Source organism: Carassius carassius, chromosome 47 (assembly GCF_963082965.1).
Source record: "Carassius carassius chromosome 47, fCarCar2.1, whole genome shotgun sequence".
In the NCBI taxonomy this organism is placed as follows: domain Eukaryota; kingdom Metazoa; phylum Chordata; class Actinopteri; order Cypriniformes; family Cyprinidae; genus Carassius; species Carassius carassius.
The window spans coordinates 19,439,815-19,453,603 of NC_081801.1; positions in this window are offsets into that span (position 1 = coordinate 19,439,815).

Sequence of the window (13,789 nt, forward strand, 5' to 3'; positions counted from 1 at the left end):
GAAGTTGTATGCACAAAAACTTATGTTAGGACTTCAATGCTCAAGATTGTCATTTTACAGGTTTCTGAGACCAGTAAAGTTGAAATAGTGCTTCTGTTCAAATGAAGTGAAATCTAGCCCAAATCTGCTCAAAAGCTTGTCTCTCTATGAGAGAAAGCTGCTACATTCAATATTCAGTGCAAATCTTGCCAAACTGAAAGATGCTTATGCCTTATGAAATACAAGGTTTTTGCAATGCTGTAAGACAGTTTTTAATGTGTTAGAAGTTACATGCACAAAAACTTATGTTAGGACCTCAGTGCTAAAGATTGTCAGTTTTCAGGTTTCTGAGACCAGTAATGTTGAAATAGTGCTTCTGTTCAAATGAAGTGAAATCTAGCCCAAATCTGCTCAAAAGCTTGTCTCTCTATGAGAGAAAGCTGCTACATTCAATATTCAGTGCAAATCTTGCCAAACTGAAAGATGCTTATGCCTTTTGAAATACAATGTTTTTGCAATGCTGTAAGACAGTTTTTAATGTGTTAGAAGTTATATGCACAAAAACATGTGTTAGGACTTTAATGCTCAAGATTGTCAGTTTACAGGTTTCTGAGACCAGTAATGCTGAAATAGTGCTTCTGTTCAAATGAAGTGAAATCTAGCCCAAATCTGTTCAAAAGCTTGTCTCTCTATGAGAGAAAGCTGCTACATTTAATATTCAGTGCAAATCTTGCCAAACTGAAAGATGCTTATGCGTTTGGGAATACAATGTTTTTGCAATGCTGTAAGACAGTTTTTAATGTGTTAGAAGTTATATGCACAAAAACATGTGTTAGGACTTCAATGCTCAAGATTGTCAGTTTACAGGTTTCTGAGACCAGTAAAGTTGAAATTGTGCTTCTGTTCAAATGAAGTGAAATCTAGCCCAAATGTGCTCAAAAGCTTGTCTCTCTATGAGAGAAAGCTGCTTCATTCAATATTCAGTGCAAATCTTGCCAAACTGAAAGATGCTTATGTCTTATGAAATAAAATAATTTTTGCAATGCAGTGAGACAGTTTTTAATGTGTTAGCAGTTATATGCACAAAAACTTATGTTAGGACTTCAATGCTCAAGATTGTCATTTTACAGGTTTCTGAGACCAGTAATGTTAAAATAGTGCTTCTGTTCAAATGAAGTGAAATCTAGACCAAATCTGCTCAAAAGCTTGTCTCTCTATGAGAGAAAGCTGCTACATTCAACATTCAGTGCAAATCTTGCCAAACTGAAAGATGCTTATGCCTTATGAAATACAAGGTTTTTGCAATGCTGTAAGACAGTTTTTAATGTGTTAGAAGTTACATGCACGAAAACTTATGTTAGGACTTCAATGCTCAAGATTGCCAGATTACAGGTTTCTGAGACCAGTAATGTTGAAATAGTGCTTCTGTTCAAATGAAGTGAAATCTAGCCCAAATCTGCTCAAAAGCTTGTCTCTCTATGAGAGAAAGCTGCTTCATTCAATATTCAGTGCAAATCTTGCTAAACTGAATGATGCTTATGCCTTATGAAATACAATGTTTTTGCAATGCTGTAAGACAGTTTTTAATGCGTTAGAAGTTGTATGCACAAAAACTTATGTTAGGACCTCAGTGCTCAAGATTGTCAGTTTACAGGTTTCTGAGACCTTTAATGTTGAAATAGTGCTTCTGTTCAAATGAAGTGAAATTTAGCCCAAATCTGCTCAAAAGTTTGTCTCTCTATGAGAGAAAGCTGCTTCATTCAATATTCAGTGCAAATCTTGCCAGACTGAATGATGCTTATGCCTCATTGAAATACAATGTTTTTGCAATTCTGTAAGACAGTTTTTAATGTGTTAGAAGTTATATGCACAAAAACGTGTTAGGACTTTAATGCTCAAGATTGTCAGTTTACAGGTATCTGAGACCAGTAATGCTGAAATAGTGCTTCTGTTCAAATGAAGTGAAATCTAGCCCAAATCTGCTCAAAAGCTTGTCTCTCTATGAGAGAAAGCTGCTACATTCAATATTCAGTGCAAATCTTGCCAAACTGAAAGATGCTTATGCCTTTTGAAATACAATGTTTTTGCAATGCTGTAAGACAGTTTTTAATGCGTTAGAAGTTGTATGCACAAAAACTTATGTTAGGACCTCAGTGCTCAAGATTGTCAGTTTTCAGGTTTCTGAGACCAGTAATGTTGAAATAGTGCTTCTGTTCAAATGAAGTGAAATCTAGCCCAAATCTGCTCAAAAGCTTGTCTCTCTATGAGGGAAAGCTGCTACATTCAATATTCAGTGCAAATCTTGCCAAACTGAAAGATGCTTATGCATTTTGGAATACAATGTTTTTGCAATGCTGTAAGACAGTTTTTAATGTGTTAGAAGTAATATGCACAAAAACATGTGTTAGGACTTCAATGCTCAAGATTGTCAGTTTACAGGTTTCTGACACCAGTAATGTTGAAATAGTGCTTCTGTTCAAATGAAGTGAAATCTAGCCCAAATCTGCTCAAAAGCTTGTCTCTCTATGAGAGAAAGCTGCTACATTCAATATTCAGTGCAAATCTTGCCAAATTGAAAGATGCTTATGTCTTATGAAATAAAATGATTTCTGCAATGCAGTGAGACAGTTTTTAATGTGTTAGCAGTTATATGCACAAAAACTTATTTTAGGACTTCAATGCTCAAGATTGTCATTTTACAGGTTTCTGAGACCAGTAATGTTGAAATAGTGCTTCTGTTCAAATGAAGTGAAATCTAGCCCAAATCTGCTCAAAAGCTTGTCTCTCTATGAGAGAAAGCTGCTTCATTCAATATTCAGTGCAAATCTTGCCAAACTGAAAGATGCTTATGCCTTATGAAATACAAGGTTTTTGCAATGCTGTAAGACAGTTTTTAATGTGTTAGTAGTTATATGCACAAAAACTTATGTTAGGACTTCAATGCTCAAGATTGCCAGTTTACAGGTTTCTGAGACCAGTAATGTTGAAATAGTGCTTCTGTTCAAATGAAGTGAAATCTAGCCCAAATCTGCTCAAAAGCTTGTCTCTCTATGAGAGAAAGCTGCTTCATTCAATATTCAGTGCAAATCTTGCCAAACTGAAAAATGCTTATGCCTTTTGGAATACAATGTTTTTGCAATGCTGTAAGACAGTTTTTAATGTGTTAGAAGTTATATGCACAAAAACATGTGTTAGTACTTCAATGCTCAAGATTGTCAGTTTACAGGTTTCTGACACCAGTAATGCTGAAATAGTGCTTCTGTTCAAATGAAGTGAAATCTAGCCCAAATCTGCTCAAAAGCTTGTCTCTCTATGAGAGAAAGCTGCTACATTCAATATTCAGTGCAAATCTTGCCAAACTGAAAGATGCTTATGCCTTTGGGAATACAATGTTTTTGCAATGCTGTAAGACAGTTTTTAATGTGTTAGAAGTTATATGCACAAAAAAATGTGTTAGGACTTCAGTGCTCAAGATTGTCAGTTTACAGGTTTCTGAGACCAGTAAAGTTGAAATTGTGCTTCTGTTCAAATGAAGTGAAATCTAGCCCAAATCTGCTCAAAAGCTTGTCTCTCTATGAGAGAAAGCTGCTTCATTCAATATTCAGTGCAAATCTTGCCAAACTGAAAGATGCTTATGTCTTATGAAATAAAATAATTTCTGCAATGCAGTGAGACAGTTTTTAATGTGTTAGCAGTTATATGCACAAAAGCTTATGTTAGGACTTCAATGCTCAAGATTGTCATTTTACAGGTTTCTGAGACCAGTAATGTTGAAATAGTGCTTCTGTTCAAATGAAGTGAAATCTAGCCCAAATCTGCTCAAAAGCTTGTCTCTCTATGAGAGAAAGCTGCTTCATTCAATATTCAGTGAAAATCTTGCCAAACTGAAAGATGCTTATGTCTTATGAAATAAAATAATTTCTGCAATGCAGTGAGACAGTTTTTAATGTGTTAGCAGTTATTTGCACAAAAACTTATGTTAGGACTTCAATGCTCAAGATTGTCATTTTACAGGTTTCTGAGACCAGTAATGTTGAAATAGTGCTTCTGTTCAAATGAAGTGAAATCTAGCCCAAATCTGCTCAAAAGCTTGTCTCTCTATGAGAGAAAGCTGCTTCATTCAATATTCAGTGCAAATCTTGCCAAACTGAAAGATGCTTATGCCTTATGAAATAAAATGTTTTTGCAATGCTGTAAGACAGTTTTTAATGTGTTAGAAGTTATATGCACAAAAACTTATGTTAGGACTTCAATGCTCAAGATTGCCCGTTTACAGGTTTCTGAGACCAGTAATGTTGAAATAGTGCTTCTGTTCAAATGAAGTGAAATCTAGCCCAAATCTGCTCAAAAGCTTGTCTCTCTATGAGAGAAAGCTGCTTCATTCAATATTCAGTGCAAATCTTGCCAAACTGAAAGATGCTTATGCCTTATGAAATACAATGTTTTTGCAATGCTGTAAGACAGTTTTTAATGCAATAGAAGTTGTATGCACAAAAACTTATGTTAGGACTTCAATGCTCAAGATTGCCAGTTTACAGGTTTCTGAGACCAGTAATGTTGAAATAGTGCTTCTGTTCAAATGAAGTGAAATCTAGCCCAAATCTGCTCAAAAGCTTGTCTCTCTATGAGAGAAAGCTGCTTCATTCAATATTCAGTGCAAATCTTGCCAAACTGAAAGATGCTTATGTCTTATGAAATAAAATAATTTCTGCAATGCAGTGAGACAGTTTTTAATGTGTTAGCAGTTATTTGCACAAAAACTTATGTTAGGACTTCAATGCTCAAGATTGTCATTTTACAGGTTTCTGAGACCAGTAATGTTGAAATAGTGCTTCTGTTCAAATGAAGTGAAATCTAGCCCAAATCTGCTCAAAAGCTTGTCTCTCTATGAGAGAAAGCTGCTTCATTCAATATTCAGTGCAAATCTTGCCAAACTGAAAGATGCTTATGCCGTATGAAATAAAATGTTTTTGCAATGCTGTAAGACAGTTTTTAATGTGTTAGAAGTTATATGCACAAAAACTTATGTTAGGACTTCAATGCTCAAGATTGCCCGTTTACAGGTTTCTGAGACGAGTAATGTTGAAATAGTGCTTCTGTTCAGATGAAGTGAAATCTAGCCCAAATCTGCTCAAAAGCTTGTCTCTCTATGAGAGAAAGCTGCTCAATATTCAGTGCAAATCTTGCCAAACTGAAAGATGCTTATGCCTTTTGGAATACAATGTTTTTGCAATGCTGTAAGACAGTTTTTAATGTGTTAGAAGTTATATGCACAAAAACATGTGTTAGGACTTTAATGCTCAAGATTGTCAGTTTACAGGTTTCTGAGACCAGTAATGCTGAAATAGTGCTTCTGTTCAAATGAAGTGAAATCTAGCCCAAATCTGCTCAAAAGCTTGTCTCTCTATGAGAGAAAGCTGCTACATTCAATATTCAGTGCAAATCTTGCCAAACTGAAAGATGCTTATGCCTTTGGGAATACAATGTTTTTGCAATGCTGTAAGACAGTTTTTAATGTGTTAGAAGTTATATGCACAAAAACATGTGTTAGGACTTCAATGCTCAAGATTGTCAGTTGACAGGTTTCTGAGACCAGTAAAGTTGAAATTGTGCTTCTGGTCAAATGAAGTGAAATCTAGCCCAAATCTGCTCAAAAGCTTGTCTCTCTATGAGAGAAAGCTGCTTCATTCAATATTCAGTGCAAATCTTGCCAAACTGAAAGATGCTTATGTCTTATGAAATAAAATAATTTCTGCAATGCAGTGAGACAGTTTTTAATGTGTTAGCAGTTATATGCACAAAAACTTATGTTAGGACTTCAATGCTCAAGATTGTCATTTTACAGGTTTCTGAGACCAGTAATGTTGAAATATTGCTTCTGTTCAAATGAAGTGAAATCTAGCCCAAATCTGCTCAAAAGCTTGTCTCTCTATGAGAGAAAGCTGCTTCATTCAATATTCAGTGCAAATCTTGCCAAACTGAAAGATGCTTATGTCTTATGAAATAAAATAATTTCTGCAATGCAGTGAGACAGTTTTTAATGTGTTAGCAGTTATTTGCACAAAAACTTATGTTAGGACTTCAATGCTCAAGATTGTCATTTTACAGGTTTCTGAGACCAGTAATGTTGAAATAGTGCTTCTGTTCAAATGAAGTGAAATCTAGCCCAAATCTGCTCAAAAGCTTGTCTCTCTATGAGAGAAAGCTGCTTCATTCAATATTCAGTCCAAATCTTGCCAAACTGAAAGATGCTTATGCCTTATGAAATAAAATGTTTTTGCAATGCTGTAAGACAGTTTTTAATGTGTTAGAAGTTATATGCACAAAAACTTATGTTAGGACTTCAATGCTCAAGATTGCCCGTTTACAGGTTTTTGAGACCAGTAATGTTGAAATAGTGCTTCTGTTCAAATGAAGTGAAATCTAGCCCAAATCTGCTCAAAAGCTTGTCTCTCTATGAGAGAAAGCTGCTTCATTCAATATTCAGTGCAAATCTTGCCAAACTGAAAGATGCTTATGCCTTATGAAATACAATGTTTTTGCAATGCTGTAAGACAGTTTTTAATGCAATAGAAGTTGTATGCACAAAAACTTATGTTAGGACCTCAGTGCTCAAGATTGTCAGTTTACAGGTTTCTGAGACCAGTAATGTTGAAGAGTGCTTCTGTTCAAATGAAGTGAAATCTAGCCCAAATCTGCTCAAAAGCTTGTCTCTCTATGAGAGAAAGCTGCTACATTCAATATTCAGTGCCAATCTTTCCAAACTGAAAGATGCTTATGCCTTTTGGAATACAATGTTTTTGCAATGCTGTAAGACAGTTTTTAATGTGTTAGAAGTTATATGCACAAAAACATGTGTTAGGACTTCAATGCTCAAGATTGTCAGTTTACAGGTTTCTGAGACCAGTAATGCGGAAATAGTGCTTCTGTTCAAATGAAGTGAAATCTAGCCCAAATCTGCTCAAAAGCTTGTCTCTCTATGAGAGAAAGCTGCTACATTCAATATTCAGTGCAAATCTTGCCAAACTGAAAGATGCTTATGCCTTTGGGAATACAATGTTTTTGCAATGCTGTAAGACAGTTTTTAATGTGTTAGAAGTTATATGCACAAAAACATGTGTTAGGGCTTCAATGCTCAAGATTGTCAGTTTACAGATTTCTGAGACCAGTAAAGTTGAAATTGTGCTTCTGTTCAAATGAAGTGAAATCTAGCCCAAATCTGCTCAAAAGCTTGTCTCTCTATGAGAGAAAGCTGCTACATTCAATATTCAGTGCAAATCTTGCCAAACTGAAAGATGCTTATGTCTTATGAAATAAAATAATTTCTGCAATGCAGTGAGACAGTTTTTAATGTGTTAGCAGTTATATGCACAAAAACTTATGTTAGGACTTCAATGCTCAAGATTGCCAGTTTACAGGTTTCTGAGACCAGTAATGTTGAAATTGTGCTTCTGTTCAAATGAAGTGAAATCTAGCCCAAATCTGCTCAAAAGCTTGTCTCTCTATGAGAGAAAGCTGCTACATTCAATATTCAGTGCAAATCTTGCCAAACTGAAAGATGCTTATGCCTTTTGAAATACAATGTTTTTGCAATGCTGTAAGACAGTTTTTAATGTGTTAGAAGTTATATGCACAAAAACGTGTTAGGACTTTAATGCTCAAGATTGTCAGTTTACAGGTTTCTGAGACCAGTAATGCTGAAATAGTGCTTCTGTTCAAATGAAGTGAAATCTAGCCCAAATCTGCTCAAAAGCTTGTCTCTCTATGAGAGAAAGCTGCTACATTTAATATTCAGTGCAAATCTTGCCAAACTAAAAGATGCTTATGCCTTTGGGAATACAATGTTTTTGCAATGCTGTAAGACAGTTTTTAATGTGTTAGAAGTTATATGCACAAAAACATGTGTTAGGACTTCAATGCTCAAGATTGTCAGTTTACAGGTTTCTGAGACCAGTAAAGTTGAAATTGTGCTTCTGTTCAAATGAAGTGAAATCTAGCCCAAATGTGCTCAAAAGCTTGTCTCTCTATGAGAGAAAGCTGCTTCATTCAATATTCAGTGCAAATCTTGCCAAACTGAAAGATGCTTATGTCTTATGAAATAAAATAATTTCTGCAATGCAGTGAGACAGTTTTTAATGTGTTAGCAGTTATATGCACAAAAACTTATGTTAGGACTTCAATGCTCAAGATTGTCATTTTACAGGTTTCTGAGACCAGTAATGTTGAAATAGTGCTTCTGTTCAAATGAAGTGAAATCTAGCCCAAATCTGCTCAAAAGCTTGTCTCTCTATGAGAGAAAGCTGCTTCATTCAATATTCAGTGCAAATCTTGCCAAACTGAAAGATGCTTATGCCTTATGAAATACAAGGTTTTTGCAATGCTGTAAGACAGTTTTTAATGTGTTAGAAGTTATATGCACAAAAACTTATGTTAGGACTTCAATGCTCAAGATTGCCAGTTTACAGGTTTCTGAGACCAGTAATGTTGAAATAGTGCTTCTGTTCAAATGAAGTGAAATCTAGCCCAAATCTGCTCAAAAGCTTGTCTCTCTATGAGAGAAAGCTGCTACATTCAATATTCAGTGCAAATCTTGCCAAACTGAAAGATGCTTATGCCTTTTGGAATACAATGTTTTTGCAATGCTGTAAGACAGTTTTTAATGTGTTAGAAGTTGTATGCACAAAAACTTATGTTAGGACTTCAATGCTCAAGATTTTCATTTTACAGGTTTCTGAGACCAGTAAAGTTGAAATAGTGCTTCTGTTCAAATGAAGTGAAATCTAGCCCAAATCTGCTCAAAAGCTTGTCTCTCTATGAGAGAAAGCTGCTACATTCAATATTCAGTGCAAATCTTGCCAAACTGAAAGATGCTTATGCCTTATGAAATACAAGGTTTTTGCAATGCTGTAAGACAGTTTTTAATGTGTTAGAAGTTACATGCACAAAAACTTATCTTAGGACTTCAATGCTCAAGATTGCCAGATTACAGGTTTCTGAGACCAGTAATGTTGAAATAGTGCTTCTGTTCAAATGAAGTGAAATCTTGCCCAAATCTGCTCAAAAGCTTGTCTCTCTATGAGAGAAAGCTGCTTCATTCAATATTCAGTGCAAATCTTGCTAAGCTGAAAGATGCTTATGCCTTATGAAATACAATGTTTTTGCAATGCTGTAAGACAGTTTTTAATGCGTTAGAAGTTGTATGCACAAAAACTTATGTAAGGACCTCAGTGCTCAAGATTGTCAGTTTTCATGAAATAGTGCTTCTGTTCAAATGAAGTGAAATCTAGCCCAAATCTGCTCAAAAGCTTGTCTCTCTATGAGGGAAAGCTGCTACATTCAATATTCAGTGCAAATCTTGCCAAACTGAAAGATGCTTATGTCTTATGAAATAAAATAATTTCTGCAATGCAGTGAGACAGTTTTTAATGTGTTAGCAGTTATATGCACAAAAACTTATGTTAGGACTTCAATGCTCAAGATTGCCAGTTTACAGGTTTCTGAGACCAGTAATGTTGAAATTGTGCTTCTGTTCAAATGAAGTGAAATCTAGCCCAAATCTGCTCAAAAACTTGTCTCTCTATGAGAGAAAGCTGCTATATTCAATATTCAGTGCAAATCTTGCCAACCTAAAAGATGCTTATGCCTTTGGGAATACAATGTTTTTGCAATGCTGTAAGACAGTTTTTAATGTGTTAGAAGTTATATGCACAAAAACATGTGTTAGGACTTCAATGCTCAAGATTGTCAGTTTACAGGTTTCTGAGACCAGTAAAGTTGAAATTGTGCTTCTGTTCAAATGAAGTGAAATCTAGCCCAAATGTGCTCAAAAGCTTGTCTCTCTATGAGAGAAAGCTGCTTCATTCAATATTCAGTGCAAATCTTGCCAAACTGAAAGATGCTTATGTCTTATGAAATAAAATAATTTCTGCAATGCAGTGAGACAGTTTTTAATGTGTTAGCAGTTATATGCACAAAAACTTATGTTAGGACTTCAATGCTCAAGATTGTCATTTTACAGGTTTCTGAGACCAGTAATGTTGAAATAGTGCTTCTGTTCAAAGGAAGTGAAATCTAGCCCAAATCTGCTCAAAAGCTTGTCTCTCTATGAGAGAAAGCTGCTTCATTCAATATTCAGTGCAAATCTTGCCAAACTGAAAGATGCTTATGCCTTATGAAATACAAGGTTTTTGCAATGCTGTAAGTCAGTTTTTAATGTGTTAGAAGTTATATGCACAAAAACTTATGTTAGGACTTCAATGCTCAAGATTGCCAGTTTACAGGTTTCTGAGACCAGTAATGTTGAAATAGTGCTTCTGTTCAAATGAAGTGAAATCTAGCCCAAATCTGCTCAAAAGCTTGTCTCACTATGAGAGAAAGCTGCTACATTCAATATTCAGTGCAAATCTTGCCAAACTGAAAGATGCTTATGCCTTTTGGAATACAATGTTTTTGCAATGCTGTAAGACAGTTTTTAATGTGTTAGAAGTTGTATGCACAAAAACTTATGTTAGGACTTCAATGCTCAAGATTGTCATTTTACAGGTTTCTGAGACCAGTAAAGTTGAAAAAGTGCTTCTGTTCAAATGAAGTGAAATCTAGCCCAAATCTGCTCAAAAGCTTGTCTCTCTATGAGAGAAAGCTGCTACATTCAATATTCAGTGCAAATCTTGCCAAACTGAAAGATGCTTATGCCTTATGAAATACAAGGTTTTTGCAATGCTGTAAGACAGTTTTTAATGTGTTAGAAGTTACATGCACAAAAACTTATGTTAGGACTTCAATGCTCAAGATTGCCAGATTACAGGTTTCTGAGACCAGTAATGTTGAAATAGTGCTTCTGTTCAAATGAAGTGAAATCTAGCCCAAATCTGCTCAAAAGCTTGTCTCTCTATGAGAGAAAGCTGCTTCATTCAATATTCAGTGCAAATCTTGCTAAGCTGAAAGATGCTTATGCCTTATGAAATACAATGTTTTTGCAATGCTGTAAGACAGTTTTTAATGCGTTAGAAGTTGTATGCACAAAAACTTATGTAAGGACCTTAGTGCTCAAGATTGTCAGTTTACAGGTTTCTGAGACCAGTAAAGTTGAAATTGTGCTTCTGTTCAAATGAAGTGAAATCTAGCCCAAATGTGCTCAAAAGCTTGTCTCTCTATGAGAGAAAGCTGCTTCATTCAATATTCAGTGCAAATCTTGCCAAACTGAAAGATGCTTATGTCTTATGAAATAAAATAATTTCTGCAATGCAGTGAGACAGTTTTTAATGTGTTAGCAGTTATATGCACAAAAACTTATGTTAGGACTTCAATGCTCAAGATTGTCATTTTACAGGTTTCTGAGACCAGTAATGTTGAAATAGTGCTTCTGTTCAAAGGAAGTGAAATCTAGCCCAAATCTGCTCAAAAGCTTGTCTCTCTATGAGAGAAAGCTGCTTCATTCAATATTCAGTGCAAATCTTGCCAAACTGAAAGATGCTTATGCCTTATGAAATACAAGGTTTTTGCAATGCTGTAAGTCAGTTTTTAATGTGTTAGAAGTTATATGCACAAAAACTTATGTTAGGACTTCAATGCTCAAGATTGCCAGTTTACAGGTTTCTGAGACCAGTAATGTTGAAATAGTGCTTCTGTTCAAATGAAGTGAAATCTAGCCCAAATCTGCTCAAAAGCTTGTCTCTCTATGAGAGAAAGCTGCTACATTCAATATTCAGTGCAAATCTTGCCAAACTGAAAGATGCTTATGCCTTATGAAATACAAGGTTTTTGCAATGCTGTAAGACAGTTTTTAATGTGTTAGAAGTTACATGCACAAAAACTTATGTTAGGACTTCAATGCTCAAGATTGCCAGATTACAGGTTTCTGAGACCAGTAATGTTGAAATAGTGCTTCTGTTCAAATGAAGTGAAATCTAGCCCAAATCTGCTCAAAACCTTGTCTCTCTATGAGAGAAAGCTGCTTCATTCAATATTCAGTGCAAATCTTGCTAAGCTGAAAGATGCTTATGTCTTATGAAATACAATGTTTTTGCAATGCTGTAAGACAGTTTTTAATGCGTTAGAAGTTGTATGCACAAAAACTTATGTAAGGACCTCAGTGCTCAAGATTGTCAGTTTTCATGAAATAGTGCTTCTGTTCAAATGAAGTGAAATCTAGCCCAAATCTGCTCAAAAGCTTGTCTCTCTATGAGGGAAAGCTGCTACATTCAATATTCAGTGCAAATCTTGCCAAACTGAAAGATGCTTATACCTTATGAAATACAATGTTTTCGCAATGCTGTAAGACAGTTTTTAATGTGTTAGAAGTTGTATGCACAAAAACTTATGTTAGGACCTCAGTGCTCAAGATTGTCAGTTTACAGGTTTCTGAGACCAGTAATGTTGAAATAGTGCTTCTGTTCAAATGAAGTGAAATCTAGCCCAAATCTGCTCAAAAGCTTGTCTCTCTATGAGAGAAAGCTGCTACATTCAATATTCAGTGTAAATCTTGCCAAACTGAAAGACGCTTATGCCTTTTGAAATACAATGTTTTTGCAATGCTGTAAGACAGTTTTTAATGTGTTAAAAGTTATATGCACAAAAACATGTGTTAGGACTTTAATGCTCAAGATTGTCACTTTACAGGTTTCTGAGACCAGTAATGCTGAAATAGTGCTTCTGTTCAAATGAAGTGAAATCTAGCCCAAATCTGCTCAAAAGCTTGTCTCTCTATGAGAGAAAGCTGCTACATTTAATATTCAGTGCAAATCTTGCCAAACTGAAAGATGCTTATGCCTTTGGGAATACAATGTTTTTGCAATGCTGTAAGACAGTTTTTAATGTGTTAGAAGTTATATGCACAAAAACATGTGTTAGGACTTCAATGCTCAAGATTGTCAGTTTACAGGTTTCTGACACCAGTAATGCTGAAATAGTGCTTCTGTTCAAATGAAGTGAAATCTAGCCCAAATCTGCTCAAAAGCCTGTCTCTCTATGAGAGAAAGCTGCTTCATTCAATATTCAGTGCAAATCTTGCCAAACTGAAAGATGCTTATGCCTTATGAAATACAATGTTTTTGCAATGCTGTAAGACAGTTTTTAATGTGTTAGAAGTTGTATGCACAAAAACTTATGTTAGGACTTCAATGCTCAAGATTGTCATTTTACAGGTTTCTGAGACCAGTAATGTTGAAATAGTGCTTCTGTTCAAATGAAGTGAAATCTAGCCCAAATCTGCTCAAAAGCTTGTCTCTCTATGAGAGAAAGCTGCTTCATTCAATATTCAGTGCAAATCTTGCCAAACTGAAAGATGCTTATGCCTTATGAAATACAAGGTTTTTGCAATGCTGTAAGACAGTTTTTAATGTGTTAGAAGTTATATGCACAAAAACTTATGTTAGGACTTCAATGCTCAAGATTGCCAGATTACAGGTTTCTGAGACCAGTAATGTTGAAATAGTGCTTCTGTTCAAATGAAGTGAAATCTAGCCCAAATCTGCTCAAATGCTTGTCTCTCTATGAGAGAAAGCTGCTTCATTCAATATTCAGTGCAAATCTTGCCAAACTGAAAGATGCTTATGCCTTATGAAATACAATGTTTTTGCAATGCTGTAAGACAGTTTTTAATGCGTTAGAAGTTGTATGCACAAAAACTTATGTTAGGACCTCAGTGCTCAAGATTGTCAGTTTTCAGGTTTCTGAGACCAGTAATGTTGAAATAGTGCTTCTGTTCAAATGAAGTGAAATCTAGCCCAAATCTGCTCAAAAGCTTGTCTCTCTATGAGGAAATGCTGCTACATTCAATATTCAGTGCAAATCTTGCCAAACTGAAAGATGC